The sequence below is a fragment of the Schistocerca nitens genome, chromosome 6, assembly GCF_023898315.1.
Source record: "Schistocerca nitens isolate TAMUIC-IGC-003100 chromosome 6, iqSchNite1.1, whole genome shotgun sequence".
Classification (NCBI taxonomy): Eukaryota; Metazoa; Arthropoda; class Insecta; order Orthoptera; family Acrididae; genus Schistocerca; species Schistocerca nitens.
The window spans coordinates 122,144,966-122,150,971 of NC_064619.1; positions in this window are offsets into that span (position 1 = coordinate 122,144,966).

Below are 6,006 nucleotides of genomic sequence, written 5' to 3' on the forward strand. Positions count from 1 at the left end.
ACCACAGTGTATGGCTGCTGAACTAGACTTAGTGGAGTAATGTGGAACTTGAGGTGCTGCACCAACAGTCAGCACAGTCTTTTAGCTGTCCGTTGTGTGCGGCTGAGATGGTTGATACAGCGTGGCTCTTAAATGGAGAGTGCAGTGCCGCTTGTAAAGCAATAAGAGAAACATTCCATCGTGGATTTTCCATTGTTTGATATCTTGTAACTTGCATTTTTATCATTGGAATTGGAATTATGCAGCGTAGTCTTGATGTTCTAGATAATAATTGTGAGAATGCTTCAAGAAAAGAATTATAATTTGTGGCTGTAACCCTCTGTATTAAAGCTGGGAAGAGCGAGTTTTGACGTTCCAAATATTGGGTAAGAGCATCACTTCTCCAAATGACTTTTGAAAAAAATATCGTGGCAGCTATTTCTGTTAACAATAAGTGCATGTTACATATCTGATGTTATTGGGATAGATATTTAGCAGTCTTTCACTCCCCCTCCCACCCTCCCCCTTGACTAAAGCTTCATGACGTAGTGTTCTCTATGGTTTTTACAGTCTTACCTGTGGTACTTCTCTATGTCCCATGTGTGTGGAGACTTCTGAGCCTCATAGACGTTACATATCGTTAAAGTGATTATTTTCTCCACAGCTGATATAATTAATACAGGCATTTCAGCAGGTATATTTATCATTTGTCCTTATGTTAGAGTTGAGCAGATTTATCACTGGATTTGATTTGTTGTGTTCATTATTGTTATAACTTAAGTAAGATGAAGCAAATGTACAGTGTGTGAACAGTCCACCGTTTGACAGTGAAGTCAACTGCGCCTTAATGCCAGTTCACAGTAGATGTCAACGAACGGAATAGTAAATGAGGTTACTTCCAGATGTTGGAATGTTCAAACTAGACAGGATGTCAACTCCGTCATTTCACTTAGCCTTGTACTGAACAGTGAAAATAAGTTGAGACACATCCATTATATGAAAAGTCAGGATATAACAGGCACAGCTCGTAATTAAAGGCTCCGAAGTGGATCTGCACCAAAATATCTATTCAAACAAATTTCTGAACATGTTACAGATTTACATCATCAAGGCTCATTTTGCATATTTCCCACATGGATTTAAAAAATTCCAGTCATCGCTTATGGAACTGTTGATATGTGATATCAAACAATGTTTTTCGAACAGGTAGTAGCTAGTATTAAGCTAAGCTTTGAAATGCCACTTAGCTCTATACAGTAGAGGTTTTGAGGTATGGCTACTATTGAGTACCGCTCTTATGGCTGGCCCATAGGCTGTGGTCGTTCAGTCTCGGCGTGTCGTACTAACCTTCACACAGTTTTCACATTGTCTCGAAATTTGGTAGAGAATCCGAAGAAATTCTGGTCGTATGTAAAGTACACAAGCGGCAAGACGCAGTCCATACCTTCGCTGCGCAGTGCCGATGGTACTGTTACCGACGACTGTGCCGCTAAAGCGGAGTTATTGAACGCAGTTTTTCGAAATTAATTCACCAGGGAAGATGAATGGAATATTCCAGAATTTGAAACACGAACAGCTGCTAGCATGAGTTTCTTAGAAGTAGATACCTTAGGGGTTGCGAAGCAACTCAAATCGCTTGATACGGGCAAGTCTTCAGGTCCAGATTGTATACCGATTAGGTTCCTTTCAGATTACGCTGATACAATAGCTCCCTACTTAGCACTCATATACAACCGCAGGTCGCACCAGTGTTTAAGAAGGGTAGTAGGAGTAATCCATCGAACTACAGACCTATATCATTGACATCGGTTTGCAGTAGGGTTTTGGAGCATATACTGTATTCAAACATTATGAATCACCTCGAAGGGAACGATCTATTGATACGTAATCAGCATGGTTTCAGAAAACATCGTTCTTGTGCAACGCAGCTAACTCTTTATTCGCACGAAGTAATGGCCGCTATCGACAGGGGATCTCAAGTTGATTCCGTATTTCTAGATTTCCGGAAAGCTTTTGACACCGTTCCTCACAAGCGACTTCTAATCAAGCTGTGGGCCTATGGGGTATCGTCTCAATTGTGCGACTGGATTCGTGATTTCCTGTCAGGAAGGTCGCAGTTCATAGTAATAGACGGCAAATCATCGAGTAAAACTGAAGTGATATCAGGTGTTCCCCAGGGAAGCGTCCTGGGACCTCTGCTGTTCCTGATCCATATAAATGGCCTGGGTGACATTCTGAGCAGTTCTCTTAGGTTGTTCTCAGATGATGCTGTCATTTACCGTCTAGTAAGGTCATCCGAAGACCAGTATCAGTTGCAAAGCGATTTAGAAAAGATTGCTGTATGGTGTGGCAGGTGGCAGATGACGCTAAATAACGAAAAGTGTGAGGTGATCCACATGAGTTCCAAAAGAAATCCATTGGAATTCGATTACTCGATAAATAGTACAATTCCTAAGGCTGTCAATTCAACTAAGTACCTGGGTGTTAAAATTACGAACAACTTCAGTTGGAAAGACCACATAGATAATATTGTGGGGAAGGGGAGCCAAAGGGTGCGTTTCATTGGCAGGACACTTAGAAGATGCAACAAGTCCACTAAAGAGACAGCTTACACTACACTCGTTCGTCCTCTGTTAGAATATTGCTGCGCGGTGTGGGATCCTTACCAGGTGGGATTGACGGAGGACATCGAAAGTGTGCAAAAAAGGGCAGCTCGTTTTGTATTATCATGTAGTAGGGGAGAGAGTGTGGCAGATACGATACGCGAATTGGGATGGAAGTCATTACAGCAAAGACGTTTTTCGTCGCGGCGAGATCTATTTACGAAATTTCAGTCACCAACTTTCTCTTCCGAAGGCGAAAATATTTTGTTGAGCCCAACCTACATAGGTAGGAATGATCATCAAAATAAAATAACAGAAATCAGAGCTCGAACAGAAAGGTTTAGGTGTTCGTTTTTCCCGCGCGCTGTTCGGGAGTGGAATGGTAGAGAGATAGTATGACTGTGCCAGAATGAGATTTTCACTCTGCAGCGGAGTGTGCGCTGATATGAAACTTCCTGGCAGATTAAAACTGTGTGCCCGACCGAGACTCGAACTCGGGACCTTTGCCTTTCGCGGGCAAGTGCTCTGCCATCTGAGCTACCGAAGCACGACTCACGCCCGGTACTCACAGCTTTACTTCTGCCAGTATCTCGTCTCCTACCTTCCAAACTTTACAGAAGCTCTCTTGCGAAACTTGCAGAACTAGCACTCCTGAAAGAAAGGATACTGTGGAGACATGGCTTAGCCACAGCCTGGGGGAAGTTTCCAGAATGAGAATTTCACTCTGCAGCGGAGTGTGCGCTGATATGAAACTTCCTGGCAGATTAAGACTGTGTGCCCGACCGAGACTCGAACTCGGGACCTTTGCCTTTCGCGGGCAAGTGCTCTACCATCTGAGCTACCGAAGCACGACTCACGCCCGGTACTCACAGCTTTACTTCTGCCAGTATCTCGTCTCCTACCTTCCAAACTTCACAGAAGCTCTCCTGCGAAACTTGCAGAACTAGCACTCCTGAAAGAAAGGATACTGTGGAGACATGGCTTAGCCACAGCCTGGGGGATGTTTCCAGAATGAGAGCTTCTGTAAAGTTTGGAAGGTAGGAGACGAGATACTGGCAGAAGTAAAGCTGTGAGTACCGGGCGTGAGTCGTGCTTCGGTAGCTCGGATGGTAGAGCACTTGCCCGCGAAAGGCAAAGGTCCCGAGTTCGAGTCTCGGTCGGGCACACAGTTTTAATCTGCCGGAAGTTTCAAGTTTCAGTATGATTGTGGTTCGACGAACCCTCTGCCAAGCACTTAAATGTGAATTGCAGAGTAGTCATGTATATGTAGATGTAGATCTGCTGCTTATACCAAAAGAGAATGAAGAGAGTTGCTACAACTTCACTGTCAAATACCTGTCTCTGTGTATCTCTTTTACGCTTTGATGCATCATTAATCAGCGTTCAGTATTATTGTTTTGTCCGCCCCCGGTAGCTGAGTGGTTAGCTTGACAGACTGTCAATCCTAAGGGCCCGGGTTCGATTCCCGGCTGGGTCGGAGATTTTCTCCGCTCAGGGACTGGGTGTTGTGTTGTCCTAATCATCATCATTTCATCCCCATCGACGCGCAGGTCGCCGAAGTGGCGTCAGATCGAAAGACCTGCACCAGGCGAACGGTCTACCCGACGGGAGGCCCTAGCCACACGACATTTCATTTCATTTTCATTATTGTTTTGATAATTGTTTTTGTTCTTCCATTGGCTATTCTGTCCACTGTTAAAATAAGTTTGGAAATCTACAACCAGAGTGCATTAGGATACGGTAACATAAGTATCACCACCTGGCGAGAGTTTCAAGCACAATTTGTAGAACAAAGGGCACCAAATATATTCCTTGCTTGCTGACCATGTTTGCAGGTAATGTGCATTATTTTGGTGATTGTTTCTCCTTGTGAGGAGGGTATTGTGGTTGAGTGAAGTGAGCTATACTATTCCCCAAACAACTACAGCTTACCATGAGTTCAAAACAACGCAGTATGGATTCAGTGTGCAATTTATTAGGTAAAAATTTGGAGCATAAAAGTAAAGGAACTTAAGGCGACCACACCAGACCTGAAAATCACTCAAGAACAAAAACAGTGTAAATCCAGGCAAGGATATTCACAAAATTTTAACACTTCAATGTACAATGCTGCTGAGTGGTTGTGAAGGGAAAAACACATTTTTCTGTTTCACCTTTCTTGGGGCAAACAGTAGTGATAGTCCCTGTACAGAGGATGGTATCACAGATGTAGAGAATTTTGCATGAAAAGATGATAAACACAATTCCAGTGAACAAAATTGTTTTACTAAATTTTCAATGCTAGAGAAAGTAGACATGTGTGCCAACTATGCAGTGCTTACCGCCTTAAATAATAAAGAGATAAGAGGAAAATTACTCAAAAAAACGGTATATCTGGAGTAAACTGATAGATTGCATAAAGTTTTACAGAAAATTCAAACTGGCCTTAATGGACCAAGACAAAACAGAATATTCCAAGAACCAAGGAATTTTTCAAGATCTAATTGATTTGATGGCAGAATTTAACGTTGTCCTGAAGCAGCACATCAGAAAATCAGGTTTACTTAGGCATTTCTGAAACAAAATTTGATCAGAAATGAACTGTCGAAGACAGGTTTCCTTGCTATTGAAGTTGATGAAACGACTAATGGCGAACTTGTCACAACTGGTCATAATAATTCACTATGCCTGCTGGGGAAGATTAATGAAAGATTTATTTCCTTTGGAGGACCAGAAAGTCACACTGCGGATGGCATAATTGCAGCTGTTCTCAATGAGCTAGAGAAAGTGAACATAAAAGAAACACCTGAGAAACTGATAGCTCAGTGTCAAGACGGTGTTGCTGTTACGAGTGGCCACAAAAGTGGAATTCAAATCAGAATTAAAGAGGTGTACAAAAATGCTCACTTCATTCATTGTTACGCACATCACTCAGATTTGATTGTTGAACATTGTGTGATAGGCAGTAAGCAAGTTCAGGTCTTCTTCAGCAACTTGGAAAGAATTTGTACCTTTTTTCCCAGTCTCCTAAGCACACAGACATTCTTGACGAGATAGTGAAGATACATATTTGTACTTGTCCTCAGTCCCTCAGATGGAATTTCATATGATAGAGCATAACAACGATAAACAAGTAGCAGAAGCAAATTGTTGAGTCCATGGAAAAATCATTGATGGTGATGGTTGTAATGATTTCAAGACAATAAACAAGACTATGGGACTCAAGGGTTTCCTGCAAAACGAAGATTTCGTGTCTCATTGGGACATTACATTCAACCAACTCCAGCGAAGGAATATCGATAAAGTGAAAACTGTTGAATATGTATCTCAGTTTGCAGCTTCTATCCAGCATGTTATAGCGTCGCGAAATACTCACGATCACTGGGAACAGGAAGAGCTAACTGCAAAACCAGGACATTTCACTGAATCACGAACGGTGCGCGCA